We start from the raw sequence: 27,452 nt of genomic DNA, 5'->3' as shown, positions 1-27,452 counted from the left end.
CCAAATCCTACCCTCAGGGAAGGCTGCCCTGCTTGCAAAGCAACAGACTCAAAACTTCCCCCCGTTTTGCTGGGAGTGAGGTTGGTCTGAGGTATCCGAGCCCCATCTTGCAGCCTCTTCAGTTATCAGAGAGGCTGAGTGTGGAGTCCCACCTGGGGTCCAGACTTCAGCCTCCCAAACAGCATGGGCTGCAGCTGGGCTGGAGGGTTCAGCTCTTCCCCTGCCTGGCATATAAGCAGCATCTATCAGGAGCAAGTGGGTTGGTTTATTCTCTCTGCATGTCCACTGGGGAGATTGCTTCCTAATCCCTGTTAATTAGAAGTTGGCTAATGCATGGAAGCATGAGGGTGTAGTGCTGCTATGTTTTTTCTTTTTTTTTTTTCCTTCTTTTTTTTTTTTTTCTTCATTCTACCTGAAGTATCTGTGGATGTTCCCAGTATCCTTACAAATGCATGGGCCTCTGTGATTTCTGCTGAGCTCTTGACTTTATGATAACGTGGGCTAATCATTCCTGGTGGTTAATTATAGGCTGTATTTAGAATAAGCAGAAAAAGTAAATACAGAAAAGGAAAATCACAGTAGTTGCCTTATGTCTGGTCACGTTTCCTGCTCTTCAGTTGTACTCAATAACCTTTTGTCTTTCTGTTAAAAAATATACATAGAAGCACCTGGTTCATGTCTTCATACCCGTTTGATAATTTCTTTCTATCTAGCTCTTCTCCAGATTAAACTATACCAATTTTAGCTGTGCTTGACCAGTGTCATGGACAAGTGAATGATGAAACCTTTCTATGCCTTCTGTATTTTCAGGTGTGCCATCCAGAAGTAACTGCAGCAATTCCAGCTAAGGATGCCACTGTGGGTGTTCATAGTGGTATTTTAATACTTCCAGCATCCTTTTCAGCTTCCGCCTTTAGACATCCTAACAGCTTGCTTGCTTTTTTGACCATCGTTTTATGCTGAACAGATGTTTTCATTGAGCCGTTCACAGTGATACAAAGATACTTTCCTCAAGTGATTACATTTGAATTAGAGCCCTATGGTATGTGAGTAGTTCAGATTATTCTCTCAAGTTCTTATTACTGTTTGGTACCGTGGAATTTCATCTTGCATTATGCTTGCTGCCCACTTGCTGAGCTTTGTCAGATCCCTTGGAAGTCTCTCTCAATCTTCTTTTGTCTCAGCCAGCCCAAATCACTTTGCCAGCTCCCTGTCTCTCTTCCAGATATTAAGGAATAGATTAAATCACCCTAGAGCTGGTATGAAACCTGGGGGTAATCCCTTGTAATCAGGGCCAGAGTAAGGGCAGGGTGAGAGGGGCTCCCAGGCCTCTGAGTCTGGGCACTGAATGGTGGGATAGCAGTTCAGGATGTGGCATGAAACCCAGCTGAGGGAGACACAGGGGAAGGGATCTCCCATCCCAGGCAAAGAAGGGGATTGGGCTGGCACTGAACTGGTATCCTGCCCAGAGAACAGTTTAGCAGGTATGCTTTGAAGTGACTGAAAATTAGTCACTTAGTCCTGTTCTTTTCCTTCTAAAATTTGAGTGGATTGAAGTGGCACAAGTTCCCCTGAGCAGAGATCAAGCTGTTTTGTCTCCTGGTGTGTACTTTTAGTGTCTTAGGGAGTTTGGTTTAACCAATCCCTGCTGTAGCTCCCAGATTAGCCTGTGCCCTTGCTTAAGGAAAGCATTGCTAACTTCAAGAAACACCTGACTTAGCAAGAGCTTGCATGTCTTTGCTAGCAGCACAGCCACTTGAGAAATGTCATTCTCCCACTGTTCAGCAGTTCTGGACTTGTCCTTTGAATATACTGAAATGATTGTTTGTTTTTTGACTTTTGCAATTTGACTTTCAGTTTTGTTCTCAGCCCTCCTAGCTACCATCTTATGAAGCAACTGCTGAGACTGAATGACTTCTTGTTCTTTTTGTTTGATCTTACAATGTGTTTTCATGATTCTCAGCAGGTTTTTTGTTCAGGGACACTGAGTACCTTTTCATTGAGGACGCTGAGATTGCTTCAATGAACCACCATACAAAGCGCAACAACTTTAATTTCCCTGCTTTTGGACTATTTTGACCATTTTTCTTGTAATAATCTTTTTTAATGTTTAAGAGGTGTGATGCAAAGTTCTGGTACTGTTTTTTCTCACAAGGATGTTAAATTTGAGTATGTAGCGATCACTGTTACTTTGTGACTCAGGTTGCTCTTTGCATTAATTTCAGTTTTTTAGCTTCTGAGTGCCCTGGGGACTGGCTGTTCCAAGTGCTACCTGTGCTCTTTAAGATGCTGCAAAATTGTAGCCTGCTGTGACACTTCGCTAACTCCCGCACATGTTGCTGAAGTCACCATTTTTTGCCATTTTCTTTGACTTTTTTGTTCCTTTACTTCCACACTGCGCAGCAGATATCCCCTTCCTGATCAGGAGGCCATTAGTAAATCCAGGTTGCTGTAGTGAGATTTGGGTTTTTGTTATAATTTCTCCTTCTTCAGCCTCAGCTATCTACATGGGATCTGTGCATTGCTCATCTTGCAGTTTGATGTCTCTGTCCTTTTGCCCACATTGGGTTTCCAGGTAGGGCATTATTCAGAGATTAATTCTGCAGCTGTGGGCCCATGGACTATGAGACATGTGGACACTTTAACTGTTAGTTAACATGACTATTGCATCCCTTTCCTGCACTGTATAAAGTGATCATAACATGATGTAGGTAATGGTTCACTACAGGCCTCAGCATCAAAACCCAAGTGTTCCTTGAAGCCTTTTGCTCCAGTTTCACACCCATCCTCTCTGACTTGTGTTCCTGTGTGGTCTATCAGCATCAGCTGCACTCCATGAAGTGTTTGGTTTTGAAGTGATATCTCAGAAAATACAGTCCTGCTTCTTGGTTAAAACGTCCCTGAGTGCTCCTGCAGGGAATACACTGGGTCACCTCTGGCTCCTATGCATCCATGATAGGAGAAGGGGTAATGGTTTTAAACTAAAGGAGGGGAGGTTCAGGCTGGACATGAGGAAGAAATTTTTTGCAGTGAGGATGGTGAAACTCTGACACAGGTTGACCAGAGAAATGGTAGATGACCCATCCCTGGAGATATTCAAGGCCAGGCTGGATGGGGCTCTGAGCAACCTGATCTAGTTGGAGATGTCCCTGCTCATTGCAGGGGGTTATGACCAGGTGGCCTTTGAAGGTCCCTCCCAACCCAAACTGTTCTGTGATTCTGCCTCTCACCACTTGTGCCAGTGACGGGGTCCTGAAGCCCCTCATGGCACTTGGGGAAGGAGAAAGGAGTGTGTGGCAGACCCTGTTTTAGTGAAGCCCTGTGAGAGAAGGTGCTGGAGGGCTTCTGCAGGGTGCTGCTGGACTTGAGTGGCCTATCGTCTGCTTCCATAACTGAGCACATGTTGGAATTTCTCTGTCTGATGGGGCTTGATGTCTGAACACCTTTGTTGGTTGTAGAGCTGTTAGGCTGCAAGCCTGCTTGGCTTTCTGGCTGTGTTTTGGGAGCTGGTGGCTTGGGGAGGTTGAGAGGACCTTGGCTACTTGGCAGAGGGACAGAATAGCCTCAGTCTGTCTGCAGAATCGTCATGTCCTTGGCTTGTCAAGGGCAGCCCTTCCTTTTGCCCCTGAAACAGCTGGTGTGCCCTGGGCCCCTATTACAGGACTCATCTGCAATCAGTGTCTCCGTCTCCTGCACTGAAAATGCCTCGGACACAGCATAGGCTTGTGTTTCTCAGCTGCATGGAGTTGCAGCAAGGCTGTGTTTTGCTTGTTCTTTGGAGAATGCTCTGTGTTAGTTCTTCAGTAGCTTTTTTGCATAGTCTCACCTGTTCTTGCTGCTGTTGTGCCTATTCCCAGTGGCTACATTTTTTTTTTTTTTCCTTAAGACTGTATTTCAGCTGCAACATTGATTGCAGCTGTCTGTTTACTCACAGAATAGGCACAAAACGGGCATGCTTCCCCCACCCACCCTCGTCCCCATCTTCCAGCCCTCTTACACTAACCCCCCCATTTCACCCTCTTGGGACCCCCAACCCTGAACCAGAAGCTGAAGTGGAGGGGACCACTGCAGGTGAAGGAGGTAGGAGCAGGGGGCGGGGAGCTGAAGCATCCCACTCCCACCAGCTTGTGTTGCATCCTAATTGCAAATAGCCCTTCCGGCATCAGCAGTTTGTGGGAATAATTGACAGGAGGTGCTGGTGAGGTGCTGAGTCAGAGCGAGGTGTGCTTGCCAAGTCACTGCAGCAGAAGGAGCCTGCTCGCCTCGTGTGGAGGGAAGCCAATGGACGGTGGGTTTCCTAGCTGCCTTTTGGTCCTCTTTCTTTCCTTTTTCTGAGGCTGAAATTCAACAGCAGAGATGCTATGCATGTGAGGGAGAAATCAGGCACTGGGTTGGGGGGGAAGTTGTTTTTTGGTTTTTTTTTTTTTTTGGCTGAGAGCACTGAGGATTAGGAGATGTAGGCTTCATTCCCACCTACTTCCATTGTGTCTCTCTGATGTCATTTCCATACTCTGAGCAAGCAGAAGTATTAGAAAACACATTATGGGGGGCAGGTATAATTGAGTGGCCCTAGTGACAGATTGATGTCTCCTGAGTGAGGAAGAGGATCATGTGGCACCCTCAGCTGGGCAAGGGGGATAGCTTAGCAAGTCAAAAAAGCTGCAAAATGACATGACTGAAAATGTGTTTTGTCTTGTCCTTCCTGAGGGTTGCTTCTGCTGCAGTGTCCTACCATTTGTTTAGGGATTTGAAATGAGTTGTTTGACATGCAGGAAGATGAGTGCTTGTCCTCTATACATCTGGCACCTGATGGACCTCCAGGTCAGGCTTGTGAGAGCTTTGCCATTTACTCCTGACCTTCTTGAGTGTGGCTAGCATCCGTGTTTATACTACAGCTGCATTCAGCCCAGAGATCTGGATCCTTTCTTTTTCCTTGCTCCAGGCTGACTTCAGATGTCTTTGTCTTTCTCTCTGTCTATAACACAGGGTACCAGTCTCCTGCCTTGGAAAAAAGTCTGTAATTGTTTGCACAATGATCTAAATATATGTGTCTGCATGCTGCCTTTGTAAGAAGGGTATATTATTTTTGTTTCGAGTAACCACTTTGTAGAAGGAGATGAGGAGCACGAAGACAGAGGTCCACGTTTTTCAGAACCTTTCTTATCTATGCTGAGCTCCACCAGCTCATGTTTCTAATATTAAACTTCATATGATCTTTCTCTCCACTGACTAAGGTAACAGGCATGTTATCTAGATCATCATGGAGCTGATGGGAAAACTGAAGCCCAGAGATGGGAAGTGTATTGCCCATAGTTATGCAGGATTCCCATGGCCAACCTGGGGTTGGAGCCTCTATCTCCTGGCTGCTGGGCCTGTGCCTTCCCCATGGGAGCATGCTGCCTTCCTGCTGATTTAGTCAATGACCTGTTGAATACCATCTCTCCTGAGTTTTCATCGCAGTGGCTCCTGCAGGGTTATAGATTTTGAGCCTTTTATTTAAGAAAACCTGCAGTAACTAAACTGAATGTGGTTCTTCTCTCGTGGCTGCCTCCACAATGAGTCACGCATGGGACTCCCAGAGAGGTGGCCCTGAGGGCACTGGGGAGGGGAGTGTGTGTGTCTGATATCTGTCATCCTTGCCCCCAGCTTCCTGGCTCTTTCCATACTGTGTGCAGCCTGTGATCCTGGTGGCAATCTGGAGCCATCTGTGGTTTGGGGATGTTTTGGAGGAAGCTTTCCCCTCCTGGGTTGTGCTGTGAGATCAGCTGGGGATAGCTTAGTACTCAGGCTTGGCGCAGGATCATCTGCTGCATGACCAGTATTCCTTCACGTTATGTTTCTTTGTGAGTTATACCATGGGTGGTGGAGATGTACTAGAGTGGACCTGGTTCTGCTGCATTTTGAAGGATTGTCTTTATTACTCAAGGGAACCCTAGTCTCCATCTGGCCAAATGCAGGCCCTTCCTTCTCCTCTCTCTGCCCGTGCTGTGGCATCACTCTGGAAATTGAAAAAAAAATAGAGCAATGTCTGTTACAGTTGGGATTTTATAGGGTACCTCTGGAAATTAAGCACGCAATTCCCTCAGGTTCCTTTTAAAAGGCCTAGCTGATGTGAATTTATGTTTGAAATAAGAAAAGAGAGAAAGCAGTCCTGTCAGCAGTGCCATAACTATTCTCTGTGTGTTTAATGCAGGAACTGCTGTGGTAAAGCTTCTTTAGATTTTAAGGTCTGTGGGTCAGGAGCTGGGACTGGAGTCTTCAAGAGGTCTCTGCTGTGAGTGGATGCTGTGTCCTTGCCGCCTCTGGCCCTGTGCTTTTTGGCCCTGGTCTTTTAAAACACTCATAACTAGTGTGGAAATACTACTGTAAAATAGCACTGTATGTACTGACTGTGCTGTGGCTTGATCAAAGCACTTAACATTCACTGGGCCAAGGACTAAGACTTCTACAAGTCCATCGAGGGTGACAAAGCTCTGCAAAACCAGCTTTTCTTCTGTTTCTAAGGAGTAAAAATGCATACGGATGATGAGGTATAGTGTTTAATTGCAACCTTTTGCCAACAGTAGCAATAGCACTCGGTCTGGAGACAACTGGGAGGTTATTTTGACAACTACAAGAACCTTTTTTCACTCTCCTCCTCCATAATCAAATAGTTTGCATTCGTTTTCCACAGAGAAATTCAGTGACAATCATCATTCTAATTAAAAGTAAACATAAATGGTATATGTCAAACAAATAAACAAACCCACCCCCCAAAAAAACCACCACCACCACCAACAACAAACAGAACCACAATTAAACAAACAACCAAAGCAGAACAAAAACGAAAAGCCCCTCAAATCAAAACCACAATTGTTGAGAGACCAAACAATTAGCGAAACATAGCTGTCACTTAGAACAAGTCTGGACATGAATGATGAAAAAGCTGCCTTCATCCTTGGTTATGAGTAAGAACCCTTTCTGGGATTTTGTTTTCATGGTTAAAAAGAATTATATAGTGTACTGTAAGCTTCTTTCTGGAATTCCTTCCTCTGGCCATATAGCTTGTATAGCCAGACAGCTGGCAGCTCATCTTGCAGCTGCAGGAGGGTAAAAGCGACTCAGGTGGGGATGCTGCTGCCCCTGTGACATGGTGTAGAGCCAGTGGATCCCAGAGAGCCACTGCTGTCCCTTGTCTGTGATCTGCTGCTATCTTACTTTTCTCTCTTGGCTACCTGACATGTACCTGCATCTCTCACCATTATGAAAATGTTCATTATGTGGCTTGATGGACACAAAAAATGCCCTCTCCCCACTATGAATTTATGTGAAATGGACCCAAATGGTGAAAATCTTATGAGATTAGGCAGGTCTGTAAGATTACCATTCTTTTTGGTTTTGCTCAGAGAACAGCTTGGATTTTTCTCTCAGATTTGAAAAGTTATTCAGATTTGGATCTCAAAGTCAAATCACAGTCTAAAATCAGACCAGGTCTCCTTAGCTCAGCTTTTAAAACAAAAATGCATTACACTCAAAGTACATTAAAGGCAAAAGGCTGTCTTAATGCAATAATATAACTGGACAGTCAAAATAAAGCAGCACTGGGAAATGCATAAGTTAATAATGCCTTGTTATGTATCCTGTATCTTTTATGGCATGAATTTTATAGTCTAAGTGGTAGTAAGATTAGAGGTAGGTGAATAATTTATAGCAAATAATTTATTTAATGAATTCCTCTTCCATTTCTATTTGCAAATTGTTTGTGAACATCCTGTGGTTTCTTTGCGTTTTACTTATTTTAAATTACTTACTGAATAGCTTCTACAAATAATATTTGACATATCACATGCTTATGAGCAGGGTTTTTTTCTGTTTCCTTTGCGGGGGAGCTGTATTTCAGCTCCAGTTTTGGTTGCTCAACACTGATACAGAGCAAAAGTTCACACCATAGTATTTCACTATCCTGACAGCTTAAAGTAGTTATTAGAATTAAGCTGTTTCTGAAAGGTATAAAGAATTAGCTATTATTTTTTAATAATTATTCAGATTATTGGTGTGGATAGGCAGGTTCAAATTTCACTTTTTCCAGTGCGTGCTAAAGTTACTTAATGTGTTACTTCCTTGTATATTCACGTCACTAAATTAGAATAGTTGCAGAAATGAACAGAAAGATGTAAGGCCCACAGTCAGCAGAGTGCTGTGCATATGCTTAACTTCAGGCATATTCTTGAGTAGATGCATAAGTGGTAGAGTGACAAATGATGAACTTCAGCATATGTTTAAGTGGTTTGCTGAATTAGGGCTCAAAAATATAGAACAAAGCAAATTTATCTTTCATGAAAGTGAACATATGAGAGAATTTTTTTTTCCTCATCTTCCATTATCGAGCAGTGTGTCTTTCAGATGGTGGGGGGAAGCGATGCTATAAATATTGTATTAGCTTGCAATATTTCTGATTTCATCAAATACAAGACGGATCACCTGAAATTTCCCACACATGTCATCCTGTGCTCTTTTCCCTTAAATACTGGGGTAACTAACATGAAGAACTAAAAAGAAAACAGCAGTTAGTTTTACTTATTATTTTATTTATATCTTCATCTTTCAAGATTGCTCAGATTTCAGAATGTTTTCCATGTACTTTTATTGGCTTGTCTCTCTAAAGAAATGTTAATTCAGAAACATTAAATAATGCTTGACAAAAGTGACCCTCACATAAAGGAGAACTTTCTCTGGATCTGTGAGGAATAGCTGTGAGTTACTTTAGCACCTTAAAGAGCTGTCACGGCAATATAAATTGTACTTTTCTGTGCATGTTTTAGAGGCTACACATTGTGGAAGGCAGCTTCTGAAGTTAATGTGTCGTATCTTTCAGCTCTGTAATGCAGTTAATGTTTTGTTGGTCTGCCTGAAAATCACAGTTAAATAATTTGTTTTATGGGTCTGTCAGCCAGTGAGACATCTCCTTCCCATTTGTGCCTTCAGGTTGACCAGTGTGGAGTCTCTTATGTCTAGTAGAGGGCTGAGGGTAGCCTGGTCTTTCCCGCTCGCAGTGAATACCTCTCCTATACCTGCCCACCTAATTTCATGAACCTTATGGAAAGAAAATTAATAGCTTTGAGACCTTTACTCCTCTGCCAGAGGAGGGATGGATACAGGGGCCTCGTGTGCCAAAGCAACAACTGTTTGCAGGCCATGATGCCTATGGGCATATTGACTGGAGCAGCTAACAGAAGATCACGGGCAGCTCAGGCAGCTGTGGTCTGGGAAGCTCGGAAGAGAAAAAGCTGTCTCTGGATGATGGATGATATGTGGGAGGTAGCTGTAGAAGTAGGCAGTGACTTCTGGGTAAGAAAAAGTGACTGTTCCTGTTGACTTAAAAGAGCTAAAATGACCTCTTTGGAGTAGAGATTCAAAGGAGAAAGATGTTGTTTCTTAAGCTATGGTGATCAGAAATGTGTCCAAGCCATGCTCTGTACCAAAACACAGACCAGATACATCACAAGGACAAGCCTGCAAAATGTGGTCATCAGTGTCCATCAACTCCTTGTATGCAAGCAACAAGCGACTTACCTGAGAGGAAGACTTTTTACAAAGGGAAGTTTTTGGATCTCTGCACACATTTATTGCCGCTTACGTCATGGCCTAGATCCTGATCTTGCACGTATGGAGATCAACAGGGCAGTTTCAGGTCTGTGTGGTTGGGAAGATGAGGGAACATTGGTAGGGCAAAAGAAAAGAGTGCTGGAGCTGGACTAGCAATGCGTGCTGCAGGGAGGACTGCAGAACCCCTGGGCTGATGCATTTTCTCCATCTATTATTCCTGTTTATCAGTCTGCATTCCTTGCCTGCCTGTCTTCTTCCTTGTCCTGTCATGTGAACCCAGCTCCAGGGCTGGAGAAGATCCTGCAAGGAAAAGCTGGCAGTGGGATTCTGGATTTTGCATTGGCAGTCTTTTCTCATCTTTTTAGGGCTTTCAGCACATTAATCACATAAAACTTATTCAGGCTTACTGCTCATCCCCAGCACCTTTAATGATCCCAGCAATGAACATTGTGAAATTAAAATGCAATCACCTATCCCAAATGAGGTAAGCAACGAATGGCTGCAGTGATCTGCCATGTGTTCTTAGATGCCTTTAGCAGCAAAATAAGCAGCACTGCATTGGGTTTACAGGGGCAATGATGCTATATCCTGCAAGGGCTGTGGACACTTGTGTCTATGACAGGAACATCAAGAGACTGCTTGAGTCAATTGCATCCTTTTTATTTTGGGACCAGAGCCTGGTCAGCTCAGGAAGGTGGGAGATCAAAGGCCACTTCTGAATTTATCTTAGGCTCACTTTCAATAGAGCCTTGGGATTAAAATGGCAGAACAGGTTAGTTTGAAAAGAAATGTGGCTATGTCTCCATCCAGTGGCTAGTGCCACTGATGACGAGTTGGCATCCCACAGAAATTCATCTCTATATGTGGAGAACTCCCAAAAGGAGGATGTGGCAGAATGGAGTCTGCCTTCCCAAAACCAGCTTTTACTGAGGTCTATGATGTGTCTTATCTTCTGCCTCTCTGTATTGCTCCCTCTTAAGTGTTATGAATATAGATTTGTTAATAGTAGCAACAGAATAATAATTATTAAAAGTTTTACACTCCTTTGGGAAAGATCCTTACTGTGCCAACAGGTTCTGCAGTGACTCCTATGGGATGTTGTACAGTTTCAGACCTAAATGGCTGTGGCCATACATCAGGCTCTGTGTGTGTCACAGTCAGCCAGGACAAGTCAAAACAGGCAAAAGGAAAGAAAATAGACAAATTTCTGCATCCACAGCAGCTGGAGTGAACGTCAAACAGATGGGCTCTTCCACCCCGATTATCCTAACCTCCTAAATATAGAAATACAGGATTTTTTTTCTCTCTCTCTTCTTCTCCTCTATTTTTTTTTTATAAATTTAAATTACCCGAGGGGGTGGTGTTAGCTCATGCTAGGGCAGTGCTAACGAGTGCAAATAGAAGTCATCTGCTGACAGAGTCAGATCGCGGCTTCTGCTCATGACTCTTCCCCCCACCCTGCCCACACACACATTTTCCATTGGAAGGGTGAGGACTGATAGGAGCTGAAACTGCTCTCTCTGGGGAGGCGAGGGGGATATGTATGTGTGCAGACTTTTATTTCAGATCCTGTCTGTGTTTATGCAGATATGCAGAGTTAATAAGTATCAAAGAAAATAGTTAAGAACTGTGTATCCTCACTACCTCCTGCAGATGGTTTGGTAAGTAGGTGGGGCAGCTGCACTTCAAGTCACTGGAGGAGTTTGCAGCTATTTTGGTTATTGTTGCACAAACACACTGATAAGTACGGGGTAGAAAGATGTGGGGTCTGCTGTTATCCTCTCCCCGCTCTGCATTTTTATACAGTGTGCAGAGAGCCTGAGCACCCTGATCTAGCTGAAGATGTCCCTGCTCATTGCAGGGGCTGGACTAGGTGACCTTTGAAGGTCCCTTCCAACCCAAGCCGTTCTATGATTCTATGATTGCTGGCAGTGGGCTGGCTGGCTGGCTGTGCTTGAGCACCTTTGTCCTTTTTCTGTAGTGGTTGACACCAGTAAAGCAGCAGCAAGGCAGTGTTTTGTAAGATTTATTTATTTTTTTTACTTCTTTTGCTGTACCAAGCCCTTGGGTAAGGAAACTCTTCTGAGTTGTGTTGTTGTTTGTTTGTTTGCTTTTTCTTTTCCAGTGGGTATACAGAGCACCTCACCAATGCTGTGTTTTTCATTCATCTTCCAGATTACAGTTCTTTTTATTGTCCTGGGGCTGAATTTCATACCTGTTCTCTGGCTTTTGTTCCCTGACCAGCCACGGGAGCAGGAGGCAGGGAAAGGCAGGAGGAGGTGCTGTGTAGAGAATGTGTTAGAGGAGTGTGGAGCAAGTGTGAGGCCACATGTCTTGTCCCTGCGCTATTGATTACTTGAACCATGATGGACACACGTGGGCCTTGCTGCCCTCTCCTCAAGGAAAGGAATGACAGGGGCTTGTTTCTGAGGGTGCTGATAGGGAAAACGATTATGTTGGTGGTATATTGCTATTACTGCCATAAGCATGACCTAAGACTTGTAGTGAGGATGAAGCTTTGCAGCAAAACTGTGCAGACTTGGGGCCCAGCCAAGCAGAACTGCCATGTTTTTGTCTTTGTCATTATGTACAAGGTTGTGTTGTGCTCTGTGAATATATCTATACTAGTATCAGTGTAAATATACAAATAGACCATGAATAAGACTTCAGAGACTCTGAGAAGAGATTTTTTTATCTTATGGGCTGCTCTCATGTAAGGATTGCACGTGCTTTGTTAAAACTCACAGGGCTCATTCTGCTTCTGTGCTCATGTTCTCCTGAAGAAACCCACACAGTTGCAACCTTAATCGCAGGTGCCAGAGTGTTGTATGTACTGTTGACATGTATATTGTCTGCATCTTCCTTGGAGGCCTCGTATGTGCAGGAGAGGTTGGAGGAGGCTGTCTGGGAAAGGTGTGGAGTTTCTACCATGGAAGAAGGCCTCTAAGAATAGGCTTAGCCAGCAGCTGGCAGGGTGACAAGAGCTGTAGGAAATCCTGCCTGGAGGCAGAAGGATGAAGCTGGTGATTTCCTGGGGGTTCCTGTGGAGGGAATTGTAACGCCTGCTCTTTTAAGGGTAAAGTGCATTCTCTTGTTACCCTGAGGTCATACAGAGCAACATTGTCTGGACCATGAAGCAACCAGATGCTACAAATACTCGGTAGCACAGCAAAAGCAAATGCATCTGGAAGCTGCCTCTGGAAACAGTGTATGTTTGGCACAGTGGCGGTCGTTCCACTGATAATAAGCCTTACAGGAGCTATGCTCATATTTGCACTGTGTTCCCTAGAGCCTGGGTCAGGAGAGGGCTTTGCAGCCTGGATGCAGTGCCAGACCTGATCTGACTTCCACGTGTTTGCTTAGGACTCAATATAAGCTCTCCCAGATACTGCGTATGAGGGATCACAGTGGAGAGATACCTAATTGGCTTTGCAGGAGAGGAGCTTTGGCACAGTTTGTTCACCCTGATTCACGAGTGGCTGTATCAAACCTGGCTGGCACAGCATGGGGTCACTCGAGCATCTCTTGCGCTGTGCACTTGAGTACTCCTGATGAGCAGCATCTCAGGGGTGCAGGCACACCCCTGCTGGCTCCGTGTGCTGCCTGCTTGGCAGGGCTGTATCGCTCAGGCTTCCAGCCACTGTGCACTTGATCTGTCTCTCGCAGCAGCTTTGCCTTGTTCATGCTGCACAGAGCCAGGGCTAGTCAGCCAGCCGGACCTGCGGTAACCCCAACGGGAGCCACCACCGTATGTCTGCACCAACGGCATGGTTAATCTGCAGCCTGGTTAGATTGTCTCTTGAGATGATAACAGTATTTTAGGATTAAAAAAAAAAATTACTGCTGTCAAGGAGACTGGTTGTGCTGCTTGTGTTTAAAGATGCCTGGTATTTTCACTTATACTTTTCACGTTTTCTTGCCTGAGTTTAACTCTTGGTAAACAGGGTTAACAATCTCTCTGATTATAATTGTTGTCCCCTCAGTAACTGTGATGGTGATTACAGTCTTGTCAGATTTTAAAAAGTTGGGATGAAACTCTCCCATCCCCAAATTCCAGCTCACATTAAATTTGTATGGAAAAATTTAGCCACCTCTCTCACACTTTTGAGAATAAGATTAAGTGGGAAAATGAGTTCCTGTGTGTTTGAAAAGGAATTTTTTTTTTTTTTTTGATGCTGCCTTTCCTCTGTGTTGTGCAGCCAGACCTTGAAAAGCAGCAGAAGGATGGTCTGTGTGACACAGGTGTGCTTTCTGCTAGCTTTGAGGAAATCTGCCTGAATCTGATTGTCCATGTGCTCAGCAGAGGCACCTCAGAATTTAGTGAAGAAATAAACCCTGGAGTTTTCACCCCCTTGCAGCTGCTATGTGTGATGAGGCTGTGCATTGTGCTCCCCCCCAGCATGCAGACCATGCTGAGCAGGTACTGGGACAAACCAAGACCTCCCCTGCAGATGCTATGAGCTGAGCAAGCGCTGGTCTCTGGCAGTAGGAGTGGCTACAGGTGCATGTATGTATTCCTCACCTGCTCATGGGACTTCCTTAGTCATGCTTGGAGGTGATGGAGGAGCAAGCCATCCTGCTCGTGTTCAAGGTAGGAGGGAGCTGGTGAGGGAGGTGACCAATGCAGGAAGTGCCTGGGAACAAAGGAACATGGTGAGAGTAAGAGTGCACCAAGGGATGGGGGCGGGGAGAAGGGAGGAAGTGGAGCCAAATGAGACTGGATTGAGATTGGGACTCACTGGGGGTGAGTCACATTGGTGGGGCCTCCCCTAAACCTTCTCTGCTCCAGACGGAGCAGTCCCAGCTCTCATCATCTCCTGTGGGAGATGATGTTTGCACAAGGGGAGTTAAGACTAGGAGTGGGGCTTTTCCAGTGACCCTGTGGCCTGAGGAAATTCAGAGGAGAAGGGCAGGATGAGTCTGGGACTAACTGGACAAGCAGACCAGCATCCCAGCTGAGAAGAATTGAAAAGCTAGAAGAATTTGCTTGAAAAGGATGCAGGATGCTATGCAGCCAAGCAATCCCCCAAAAAAGACCCACAGGGACTCAATTATTCTGTCTTCTGGGTGAGACTTGCAGGTATACCATAAATAAAAGCTGCAGTTCCACGTTTAGTATCAGGTTAATAAAAAAATACAGGATTAAATCTGTGCTCAGTTTCTGTCTGTCCTGGAGGCTGGAAGAAACAGGAACAACAACAAAAAAAAAAAGATCTTTTTTATTTATTTGTTTTAGTACCTGGTCAGCTACATTTTAGCAGTGCCAGTGGATGTGGTGTCCGATGCAGTTGCTTTTCTGGCAGCACCTGGGCTGAATATCTGAGCTGTGTTGATATTTGAGTGATTGAACAGTTTGCTTATAAACTACTTTGGTGAAGGCTGGTACTCGCACAACAAGGGTTGAAAAGAAGATGAATTAACAAAAAAAGGTAACGACTATTAATAATTGTTATATTGGTGACAACAAACAGCAATGAATTTTAAAAAATCCAGAGGGTTTAAATAACTGCAAAGACAACTGCCCCTTTCTGCCCTTTCCCTGTTAGGTATATTATATTCCTGAAATGTCTCCTGTCACTTCTGTGCTGAGAACTCACTGGTGTGGTGGTCCTTCACTGCCTGTTTGGGGTTTGCTGCTGACCTATTTAACAGGAGAAGTGTTTTGGTGCAAGCAAAACATGTTGTGGGACTTCTGCAGTACGAGTATTTCATCATTGATGTTGGCAGTATAGGCAGAGTCTGTTTCTTCCTTCAGGAAGAAAAATGGCAAGGAAAAGGAGAGAGATGACTCTAGTATGAAGTAAGTGTCTTCAGCTGATGACAGAAAATGTGGGGAGGCTGATGGATGGCAAAAGCATAGGCACTGAATTTCCGCAGGAGCAGCACATGGTGGGCAGCACATGTTTGTTACCCAAGTGGAGGAATCGCACCTGGGATCTCCAGCAGCAAGGACTGCCAAATGCAGCGGGTGAGCTCACATGTGCCGTGTTACCTGCACTTCTAGTCTCTGCCCCAGCATTGCAGCGTCTGGGGAAGAGGAGCCACTGAATGAGGCAGGGAAGCCTCTTTCCCTGGCAGCAGCTGAAAGAGACTCTTTGGGCATTAGTGCTCTTCCCTGTTTTTGTTTTTATTCAGAAGAGTGGAAGTTGAGGACAAAATGGTCTCTTGGCTGGATGTGATGTGTGTGTTTTGTGGAGGCTGTTTCACGCAGCCTTTTGCAAAGGTGGACAGTGAGACTCCTGCCCATTCAATTAGGCCAAACATTGGTGCTTAAAGCTGGACTCATTTATTTTTATTGAGACACATCAGGAGTAGTCACCTCCTCTTCAAAGCAGTGAGTTGCTTTCTTGGGAGGCTGAACAAAGCTCCCAGGTTTAATCTTAAAGCAAGTGCTTAACATGTTTGGTCCTGGTGTAGATTAGACTGGGAGCTCCTAAGTGGATGGGAGTCCCTTCCTTTATGGTCTCAAAACCTTGAAAAGGTTGGTCCAATTCATGTGGAAATGGCTTCCACTCCCTGACCTACGCTAATTTAGCAGGCTTTTGCACAGAATCCCTTGTTCAGAAGCAAGATATATGGTGGTGTTTTTCAGGGTTTGTGCAGAGAGCGATTACTACAGCATGAAGGAGCCTGGAGTTCCCAGAGCACCTTCCTCCTGCCTTGTGTGGTACCTAGGCTGCAGTAGGTCAATTGGAAGTGAGAGGGGAAGCAGATCAAACACAGCACTGATAAAGTTGCTGGGCTTGCGTTCTCCCTCTCCCCTTGCTTGCACTTCTTCATGGAGAAAAGGCACTAAGGCCTGTAAAACTTATGCTGAGGTCACCATACCTTATCAGCTCCAATGAACTGGCCTCCTGCTGTTGAGAGGGGTTTATAAACACTACTTATCATATGGGGGAGTTGTGGTGTTTGGCTATCCTCAACTGCCTTTAGAATCATAAAATCATAGAATCATTTTGGTTGGAAAAGACCCTCAAGATCATCAAGTCTATTAACCCAACACCTTGCTGTTCCTAAGTCTTCCTACAGGCAGGATCAGTTGCATGAGTGTTTGGGAGGTGGCTGTTCACTGCATGGGCAGTCCTGGAAACAAGCAAGAAAACCTTACATTTAGCTTTCGTAGTCTGTTGCTCTCTGATCGTGTCAAGACCCAGTGCCCTTTGATCAAAGTTACCAGTAACACAAACAGCTGGAGCAAGCAGACTGTGGATGCAAAGTTTTCTTTTTTCTTAAGTCATTCATCAAGTGATTGCTAATTGAGAGTAAATAATTTCCAAACCAATTGTGAATTGGAAGTAAATAATTTTTTAGACTGTGTGTTGTGAAGGAATTGCAGATAGTAAGAGGTCTAAAATGGGCACCAGGCGTTACCCGGAAAATAACTGAACCACTTTCTTCTACAAAAAGAGAGTATCCTCTTCTTCCTTGCTCTCTGGTCTCCAGGTGTTTTATCTGTGCTTGAGTTGCTATTGAAAGTATGAGGGGGACTGATGCTGTGAGAAACCCACAGATACAGGCTCTTAATTCCTAGGGGCAACACACATCCGGAGAAGAAGTTTCATTGCTCTGCAGAACGCATTAGTCTTTCCCAATGTGCATGTGTAGCTTTTTAATCAAAGCAATCACCCTCCCACCTTGATGAGCCTTGAAAAGACCTATTTCTGTTGTGTCTGTCTGTGACACTTTGCGCTTTATCTTAATGGTTTAGAGAAAGGATTTCTTGCCTACTGGGGGAATTTGGATGGATGAAGCCTTCCCCATGCTTTTCTACAGTTTTGTTTCCAGATATTTTCCTGTTGTCTAGTAGGTAGTTAGGAAACAGCAAATGAGAAACATTGGGAGCAATTACTTTCTAAAGTGAAGGGTGGAGGTGGGTAGGGGATGGATCCACACGTTTCATTTGTTTGATTCATGCTTTCTGTTTTTCCCTTTTGAGTATCTTTCCTGTGGATGACACAGGAGTTCCTGGCAAGCCCAATTAAAGACCAGAGTTCAGTGGGTAATTTGTTTTTTCTTGTGGCCTGTGATCATGCCCTGTAATTATTAAACTTTGGAATAAATCCCAGCAAATTACTTTGAAACTGCCTCCCTGTTACCCCATTACCAACACTGAAGACAGAAATGAAACCCCCAACTTTTTGGTTTTGCTCCTGCCCAAGAAAGGAATGTGCAAACTAAAGGTCATTTTTAGGCTCTGTCTTCTCCCAGTGTCCTGCACAGAGAAACAGTGCATGAGAAAGAGGTGCCATTGATACTGGTGGAAGAGATGTTTCCCAGTCCAGTCAAGCCTGATCTAGGATGAAGACTGGGATGAGGAGAGAGATCTGGGCCTCAGTTGTTGGGCTCTCTAGGGTACAGATTCTTTCCCAGGCTCTTGTTGGATGAGTACTTAGAATTAATTTAGACTGATAGCACCACAGGGTAGCACAAGCACAGCTGTGAAATTAAAGCCACAGGTCCGCTTGTAGAATTTCCTGTGGTTGAAGTCATAATGTCTCCTCTTAATTAATTTAATTCAGGTTTAATTTATTGAGGGTTTGCCTTGATTTATTCCATTGCTGAATTGCTTGCTCAGATGGCTTGTGTGAAGAGCCGCTGTATTTTCTTGCAGCCTGGAAAAGTGTGGTATCGTGTCATGATCCAGCATTAAGTTACTGATGATTCTACACCCATCCTCTTGCCTTGTTCCACCCCTTGATGAGAAGAAATGAAAAAAAAAAAAAAGGTGAGAAGGCAGGGGTTCACAGGTTCTGCTATTTGAAGAAGAGAGAGAAATTTCTTGGGACTTGATAATTTTTGCAGGGGGTTATCAGCTCATCTCTGCCCTGGGCTTGCTACTAGTCCATAGGTAGGTGGCCTTACTCCTTGGGACTGTCATTTCTCCATGTGTAATGTGGGTCATTTGCATTTGAGATGTGCTTTTGGGATCACAGGCAGGGTGGATAACCAGCCTCATGGAATTTGCTTCTCGCAGGGCAAGACAGCCAAGCAGTTACACCCAGCGCCTCCCTCACTGTGGAGGCTGGATTCCCTTTATCCCCCCCAAAGGCGTTTTGTTCTCTCCACTTCCAGCATCAGCTTGTATAGTGTGTGTGCTGGAGCATGTCTCCCCCTCCTCCATCCCCTACCCCTTCTATGCTTTCCCCCATCTGAAGTCTCCCAGTGACCTTGTTGTTGCTGTTGTTCTGGAGGAGCCACCGATCCTCCTTCTGCTGGCTGGGTGCAAGGCCCTAATTTCCATTTCAATAGCAAGTTTTCTGCTGAGGCTTCCCCACCACCCAGGCTGGTGAACAAGGAGCCCACTGTTCCCAGACGGGATGTTCAGCCAGCCCTGACGTCCCTGCCATCCTCAATGGGGCTTTTCAGCCCCTCTGCCGAAGCCCAGGGCGCCGGGCTGGTGGGGGACAGGCGCCCAGCCCTGGGCAACATGCCACTTATTTTAAGCAGCCCCAGCCTGTCCCCACTTACGGCTTTATGATCTATCAGAGGCTTGTTTGATTCGCAGCTGGTTTTCGTGTGGTGCTGGGGTAATAAAAAAGGGAGGGATAAGTCAAACTGAAGAGGCAGCAAGGGGTGGGAGGTGAGATAGGGTCCTTTGCCAAAGGCTTGAATCATGCATTGGTGCTTGTATGGGAGCAAGTGTGCATCGTGCCCTGCCTGCCTTGTGAGTTCACACTGATGCTTCAGGTCAGAGGCAGATCTGTGCCTCATCCCTGGTTGTTTTCTTCTAAAAAATATATCCTGCCACGCAGGTAGCTTTCTGTATTGGTGTTTGCTTCAGACACACAGCTGTTGACTTCCGATCTCCGAGATTTCAGTATAAAGGTAGGACAGAGGAGCATTGTCTAACCCCCTGCCCTGGGATCTATGAACCTGGGCAACCTAAACCCTCCTGCCCCATCCCACCATGCTGAGCATGTCACCAGGCAGGACCCTGCGTGAGCCGGCTGGGTTTGAAGCACTGGTGTCTCATTACTGTAGCCAGATGGAGATCAGGGCTGACAGCCTCCTCTTTTTTTTGGAGTTTTCCCTCCAGATGATTCTAGTGCAGGTGTCACAACAGACTCGTCTCTGCCATGGGGAAGCCCCTCTCCCTAGAGAGGTGTGGGAGAACTTGGCTACTTCTCCTGCTGCCTTCAGCTTCCAGGAGCTTTTGGTGGCACAAGGAATCCCAATTGCAAAGCCACAAAGGAGTTCCCAGCATGGTGATGTGCCAGGGTGATGGTAGGCATTGCTTTTCTGAGCTGTTTTCTTTCCCCCCCCCCTGCCCCCATGTGGATAGAGGTAAGGGATGCCAGGTTTGTTTGTGTTGTTCCTCAAATAGTATCACACCAATGACATTTAAATTCTACAGAGCAGGCACAGAAGGGGCAGCAACAGAGCAGGCTTCCCTCTCTGCTGTTATAGGAAGAGCCAGCTGGAGCATGGGGACTGTGATGAGGCCAGGCAGACCTCTGCCAAGGCTGGCAACAAACAAAGCCCACTAAACTGGTTGCAATGTGTTAAATCGCCAGTTCACAGCAGACCAGAATGAGAAACCTTTCTCTTCTGTCAGTATGGGTAAATTGCTGATAAGGGAAGGTAATGCTTGACTCTGATCACTTCTTAAAGTTTTAATTTAGCTCTTTTCTCTCTCTTGGTTTTTCCACTGAGTACTTTTCATTTGTCCTTTACTCATGGCTTCTCATGTGCTGAGCTCTTGCAGCCACGTGCTCCCTTTGCTAATGGCGACATTAATTCAAATGAGCTACATGCCTTTGTAGCAAGCAAGTGGTGGAGAGTGTGCAGGGGCCCGTAGGTCTTGTATTTGCCCTTTCTGCTTCCCTCCCAGCTCTGGCAGCAGGGTACGGGCTAGTGGTGAGAGGATGGCCCTGAAGCCTGCAAGCAGCATGAGGCTCATTCAGGTCCGTGGTGGAGGCTTAGAGCAGATGGGCAACTACTTCTCTACTGCTGACAGGAGCATTAGAAAACCTGCATTTCCTGTTCCCCAAGCTTGGGGGATCAGTGCCCTGAGGGATTCTCTGTGGTTACCCCAATATCTGTGCTGTGCAGCTGGCCCTGTGTGAAGGACAGGCTGTTGTTGCTGCACGCCTGTGCCCGTGGGGAAAGGGGCAGAAGGAAGAATAAGTGACAGACCTGCAGAGGTGTGGAGGCACCTGGCTCCTGGCTGCTATCCTGTTGTCTACTGACTTCATTAGGAGATAGGCACTGAAATATTCCTGGCACCTGGACATAAAGAAATTACAATGTGAGCAAATTGGTGGCAGTGGCTAGGAGAGATACCAAGTCACCTTCCCAGCTGGGTGGCATAACTGCAGGATGTTTCCTCCTCCTGCGAGCTGTCCCCTGGCTGCCTGTATCAGTGCTGGAAATCTCACTGCACTCTCAACCTCTGTACACCCACAACTAGTAAGAAGGGCTTCCTTATTGGAATGGAATCTCCCAGTTTGGTCTTAGCCTAGAGGAGAGGATGTCCAGTTTTTGATTGGGCAATGTTTTGTGTGTGCCTGTGTCCTTATGATGGAGTGGCATCACTATACTCTGAAAAGAAGAAGGTAGTGTGGCGTTGTGAAGGATTGTGGCTTTATTTTGATCTTTTGGAAGGGATTATTTGTAATGTGAAAGGGTCAAATTTAAAGCATGTAGTAACTCACAATCACTTTTTTTTTTTTTTCTATTAGACGAATACTTGCTCTTTGCCAAGAGGAAGAAAAGAGGAATAGAAAAACTCAATAAAAAGTGTTTACGAACTATTGTTTGTAGCAGCTTGTTTCAAGGAAGCTAAACACTTGTTATTTGAGGCTATAGGGGCTGGTGCACTGTTATGCTCAGCTTCGGTGGAGCTGTGATAGCTTGCAGCCCCTGTGGATGTGCCCAAAGGGTACTGTGGGTGCTCAGAGCCCAGTAGGGTCAGAACTTTTACTAACATTACCAGCTGACATACCACAGGACATAGAAGAATATAAGTTTGTGAATCCCACTGGAATTCTTGGGTTCCTGTGACAGTTTTCAGGATGGAAACTTTAGGCAGGTTTTAACACAACTAGCAGATTGTTGAAATCTTTGTACTTCTGTGGAGTGTATAAACTCTGTAGGAGTGGACCTTCTTACCAGATAGCTTATAAATGCTGCACTCCCTCTTACAGATTTTACACTAGTGAATCCTGTGGGACTTGTTCAAGCTGAGCAGCTCCAGTTATACGTAAAAGGTAATATGTAACTGAGCCAACCCTGTATTTTTTTTAATAGTGGAGATTGTGGGGAATTCAGGAAGAGAAAAATACAGATGCTTGTGTTACTGTAACATTAATGTCTCGGATGAATACGTTTCTAAATTGTGACATTTGGGAAATGTTATCTTGTCTTTATTGCACCTTGAGATGATTGTATTTTCAGTACGAATATTTCTTTGTGTTTTTTTCCAAAGACTGTTTTGCTGGATGATGAGTATGTAAAATGCTGAGATAAGGTTACTATGAGAACCTTCAGCATTTCATTTCCAGATTGAGAGTGTTTAGCTATGAGCTGTGATGATAGTTCAGCTAGTTGCGTTTCATTTTTATTAACTTGCACGTGGTTATCACCTGGATGACTCACAATTAAGTAAAAGGAAGTGTGGAGGTCACCCCCCAAAACCCACCAAACCCAACAGTAGGTCTAAATACTGTATAAAACTATCTAAATCCAGCCATTAATATGATTCTGGAAACAGCTCAGTGTTTTCTCTGACAGCTTCATTCTGAATTCTTAGGGCTTTGAATTTGCACTTTCCCTTCTGGGAAGGGAGCCTCCCTTCACTAGCATGTCTGCGTAATTCAGCAGGACACATTCAATAAGAAAGGAAACCCTTCCCAAGAGGAGTAGAATCTTCATCTGCACAATGATATGTGGGCAGTCAAACTTTTTTGTTAAATTTATTTTTGTGATATTTGTATCTATTTCAATCTGTGTTTGTGTTTTTTGTTTGTTTGTTTTTGTTTTGTTTTGTGTGTTGGTTGGTTGGGTTTTTTTGTCCCTTTTAGACCTATAAAGATCAAGTGTCCTGGGAACAGTTAGCTTGCCCTCTTTCACTTTCCCGCATGACCTACAGTGACTACCATTGTGAATGGGTGACAAGGAGAGAACAAAATGCTTATGCTCATTAGGGTTTTGTGGTTTTGGTAACAATATGTCCCTTGTTTTAGATTCAGATATGCTTGTCAGAACAGCCTGATAGGAGAGATGGGTTCCTGCTGGCACAGCAGGTGTATCAATCCAGCAAACACAGGACCCTGGCAGCAGTTGCAGTGGGCTGGCTGCTGGGTCATGCTGCCTGCCACGCTGGAGAAGGGACTGTGTATCTCTGGTGGACCGGCACTTCCCAGTATTTATCAGTGGAGTAAATTATTGCAGTAGAACCTATTTCCCTCCCCACGGCACCTTCCTGTCTCTTTTGCAGAAAGGATGCTGTGACAGCAGCCTCCACTGCTGCAGCTCTGCAAGTCTGTGCAGATAACTTGCAGCAAATTGCAGAGAAAATGTCTTCTTTCTGCAGGGGTTTAATTAGTCTGTGAATCACATTAGCAGAGAGGGCATACTTACTGTGCCATACGGTGGACATCACTCAAGCTGGGTGTGAAGAGGCAGGCACCGCACAGTGAGCAGCAAATACTGAACCATCCTGACTTTGCAGGACCTCCAGAGACATGAGTGCTCTGGCAGAGCATCCTTCTAGAGTAGGATGTCTGTTGTTGCTGTGTTGTGATCCTGCTGTCCTACTCTGTCAGGCTGTGTTTTAATGATGTGTAAGGAAATGTGGTATTGCAAAGGTGGCTTTGGCACTTTGGGCAGGCTCCACATTGCCCTCTGAGCCCATGTTGGAAGACTTGTAAACATTTTGTCATCTGTGCTTTAAATTGGCTCATGGGCAGGGCAGTGGGGATGCTGCAGGGCAGTAAGTGGGGACATAGGCCAAGCTGAGTCTCTGGAAATATTTTCCTTCTCTTTGTCATTTTTCACGAGGACTTACAATTGGATGATGAAATAGAAAGTAGATCCCTGAACAAAATGCCATCCTCAAAACCAGTAGTGATCGGAAGAAAGAGAATATGCATAAAGTTAGAGAGTGCAGAGAAGGAGCTGGGCTGGTTTATTTTGTGCCTGAAGCCTAAGCAAGCAGCTGGTGAGTGAAATCTCATACACATGCGCACACACAAACACAGAGCTCTACATTTCTCAGTAACAGTGTAGTAGCATGGCCTCCACATATGAAAGATCATGTCTGTGCTAAAGGGGCATTACCCAGGGAGACCTGTGCTTTTGGGGACTGCAAAGGAGAAAATCATTGATATATATTGCTGGAAGACCAAAAAGGTTGCAGAAGCAGAAGTAACTGTGCTGTTTAGGCTTCTTTTTTACATTTTTATTTATTAAAATGCTCTAGTTGCAGAGGAGCTGTGCTCATTATTTATAAGTGTCGCTACTGCCTTGAAATGGAATTTGCAGGCACTTTGATAAATGTAGTGAAAGCTTGTCTGGTGTCACTGCCACTTCTCTAAAGTGCCTCCTGCATCCTCTGCTGAATCGCTGTTTCATCAGTTTGGACAGCAGCATTCCTCAGCGAATTGCAGTAAAAGTCTAGTTGCATCATCCCATGCTAATGGAAACGGAGCAGGAGGGAGCAAAAGCCATGTGTGTAAGTGCTAGGCAGAGCAGGGGCAGGAGGAGACAGCCTTGCTGAGCCTCAGTCACGTCTCCATCCTGCTGCGTTTGGTCAGATAAAGGCTCTTGTTTTGTATCGTTATGGGCACACTTTTCTTTTGCCTTGCGCTGACAGCAAGGAATGGCACTTCTGTTTGAATCTCCTGTGCCAGAGAGCAGAAATTAAATTGTTCCAGCATCAGCCCCTCCTTCCCATCATCCCAATGCGTGTGGTGGGGACAGGCAACCAATGGGTTGTATGTGGCACTGTCCTGACACAGGGAGCATTTAAAGGGCTCCAAGAATGCAACTCCCCTAGGATTGCAGAGGACCAAAGTGTTGACATTGAAAAACCTAGTGACCAAAACATACAGGGAGAAAGTGGAGTGTATTTTTTTTTTAATGAAAACAAACAAAATCAACCAACCAAGTGAAAAAGAACCCCAACCAACAAAAAACCCCAATCAACAATAACAAAACAACAACTCCCCCAAAACCTTGTCTCCTCTTCCGGGCAGAGAGAGTTGCTCTTAGCTGGTCTTGCTAAGCACAAGCTGCACTTGTGCTGAAGCAGATGCCTGTCAAGATAATGAGGCGAGGCCAAGGTTGGCCTGCAAGGGGAGAGTTTTAGAAGAGCATGGACTCTTTAGCCTGAGTAAAATGGTAGGGGGAATATAAGAGTACTCTGCAAATATGTCAGCAGGTAAAGAGTGTGATGGGGGAGAAGCTTTTTAATACTAAGGGAACATGCTGGCAACAGTACAGGCTCCTTTACCTCAGCTGGGGTAATATAGTGTGGGAGTTAAAGGAATATTTTGAACCATTAGTGTGAAGGAGCTTTCAAGCAGAATAAAGGGAGCAAAACACCCATACAGTCTTTAAGATGAGTCTCAATCTGTCTGTGAAAGGGATCATATGATGGAGCCCAGGCTCTGTGTGCTAGCAGATCCTGTCTTATGCTGCTTCCTATGTTCCTAGTCTTGCATTAACAATATGGGCTTTATGTACGAGATATACCTAAATAGAAATCATAAATCAAATAGTGATTTGCAATGTCAAACTAATTTCTTGTTTGTTTGTTTGTTTGTTTTTTTCTTTTTGTTTTGTGTGTGGGTTTTTATTTTTTTGAGTGTGTGTGGGGTTTTATTTTTTCCTAAATGGTTCCTTTCAGGGTGTCCTTTTGACCTGAATATGCCACAGCAGCATTTCAGCCGGTGCCCAGGTTTCCCTTTCCCCCTCCTTGAGACGTCTCACTTTTGTGCAAGCTATTTCCGCCAATGTGTAGTGCAGCTCAGCACTTTTGGGGGCTGAAAGCTGTTTACCAGCTAAGAGGGCAAGAGTATGAAACTATTTTCAGCACCATGACCCACCTTGGCCAATTGGATTGTGTCTTTCAATCCTATTTGTTGGAGATGGGGTCATGTAACCTGAAATAGTTCCTGCTCTTTGCTTTCACCTCCAGCTCTTGTGCCTTCAGTGTGACTGGATTGTGGTGTCTGTGCTTTAATACCTGACCTCTGGAAGGGAGAAGGGCAGTTTGAGGTTTTGGGCTGAAGCTCCTTCTCACTACCAGGAGGTTGCCCCTTCTCTCTGCTGATGCCCCATGGAGCAATGTCCTTATGCCACAATGTGAGGTCGCCCTCTGCCCTGTGGAGTCAGGCACAGGCTTGTCTAGCTCTGGCCTTTAGCTCTCTAAGCCTCTGTCCTTCAGGTTTTTGTCTTGCTGAAAATCGGTGGGGCTTGTGAAGTGGGTGGGCATTGAGGAGTGGCCACTGGGCAGTGTGGAGTAAGTGGCATCAGGCTCCACAGGCTGGGTTACTGACCCTCCTGGAGAACTTGGGTGCTTACCAAGGAATTACTGACACTGTGACTCTGAATCCCAGCTCATCCTGTGCAGGCCCCAGAACTGCAGTGGATAGAAGCTTAAGGGCGTATGCTCTGTGTTGCAATCATGGGACTGATTCCTGGCTGCTTGGTGGTTGCAGGGGTGATCTGGCTGGCCCAACCCTATTGTGGCTTGGGAGGGGCAATAGGATGAAAGCCATGCCCAGAATGAGTCTGATGGTGTGGGCTTACTCAACAAAGCAGCCAGCATTACAGCCCAGGCACCAGCCTCAGCCTAAACCTGGGCTTGCACCTAAGGTTTTGGTGAGTAGTGGTACCTCAGCATACCATTGCAGTGCTTCCATTCTTGCCTGTGCTCCTGCCTCCTGATGGTGTGATCTGGAGTGAACAGGAAGGGTTCAGGAGTTAAGTCAGGCAAGGAAAGGGGCATTGATAACCTCTTATACAGTTCACTTCAAATGTTTAAAGTGTTTAAGAGTCCTGAAAAATCTGTGGCCTAAATGAAGCCAGGAATGGAAATGGCTGCTTAGCCCAAAGAGTGCATTTCAGACAGGATTTGAGGCTTCAGGTTCTTCTTGGTGCAGTAACTAAGCAGTGCACTTCCAGGATCCATTTTTATCTCGATCTCACTGGGAGGGAAGGACTGTGAAGCTATACTGTCTGCTTCACCCTTATAGCTTTGTACCTCATAGGCCTCTTTCAGCCCAGTTTGACAGGGAATCTCCAAAATACTGCCTTTGTCAGAATTCGTCAAAGCATACAACCAGATTGCAAGGAAAGCAAATCAACAACCTCACTTCAGGAATGGATGTTTGTAATGTGAGCTTAGGTAGATCATTAGGCATAAAAAAAATCCAAGGCAGCAGGGTGCAGGAATCTAGGCTTCAGTCCTGCTACTCACGGTTTCCTTAAGTATTTGGGAGTGGTGGTAGTGGTATGTAAAGCTTAAGGTCTCTGAGCTTGTACCAGACTACAAAGCAGGAATGTTGCTGTGTTTTGTAGTTACCAGTTATAGCTCAGCTGAGTCTCTTTCTGGCCTTGATTGCTGCAAATTTCAGTCCTTTGATTGACAGAGAGTACCCTGCGTGCTGAGCTGGGCTCACATGCCTGCATTCTCTCCCATCAAAGACAACTGTGGGCTAATCCTCTGGGCTACCCTGACAGCAATGAGAGATCCTCTTCTCTCCATTCCTGACAGCATTGAGAGATCCTCTGCCCCCCTTTGAGGGGTAAGATGAGATCCTCTCTCTGACTCCAGCACAGGTTCTGCAGGTGCTGCTCAGCCTGTACCATGGATTGATGCTGTTTCTGACTTGTGCCTGTGCTTAATGAAGACATCACAT

General features: G+C 45.3%; 1 protein-coding gene across 5 annotated transcripts in view; it reads left to right on the top strand.

Annotated features, from left to right (window-relative positions):
- Positions 1-27,452, top strand: part of IGSF11 (immunoglobulin superfamily member 11) — a 111,025-nt gene that overhangs the window by 5,788 nt on the left and 77,785 nt on the right. Inside the window, exon 1 of one of the 5 annotated variants that reach the window (XM_071809284.1) lies at positions 812-1,042. The exons of the other annotated variants lie outside the window; for them this stretch is intronic. The gene's annotated coding sequence lies outside the window, so the exon portion shown is untranslated. Of the gene's footprint in view, positions 1-811; positions 1,043-27,452 lie in introns of those variants that run through there. 5 annotated transcript variants of the gene reach the window in all.

The sequence above is a fragment of the Patagioenas fasciata genome, chromosome 1, assembly GCF_037038585.1.
Source record: "Patagioenas fasciata isolate bPatFas1 chromosome 1, bPatFas1.hap1, whole genome shotgun sequence".
In the NCBI taxonomy this organism is placed as follows: domain Eukaryota; kingdom Metazoa; phylum Chordata; class Aves; order Columbiformes; family Columbidae; genus Patagioenas; species Patagioenas fasciata.
The sequence above is the reverse complement of the archived record's forward strand: the minus strand, read 5'-3'. Positions and strand labels throughout refer to the sequence as shown.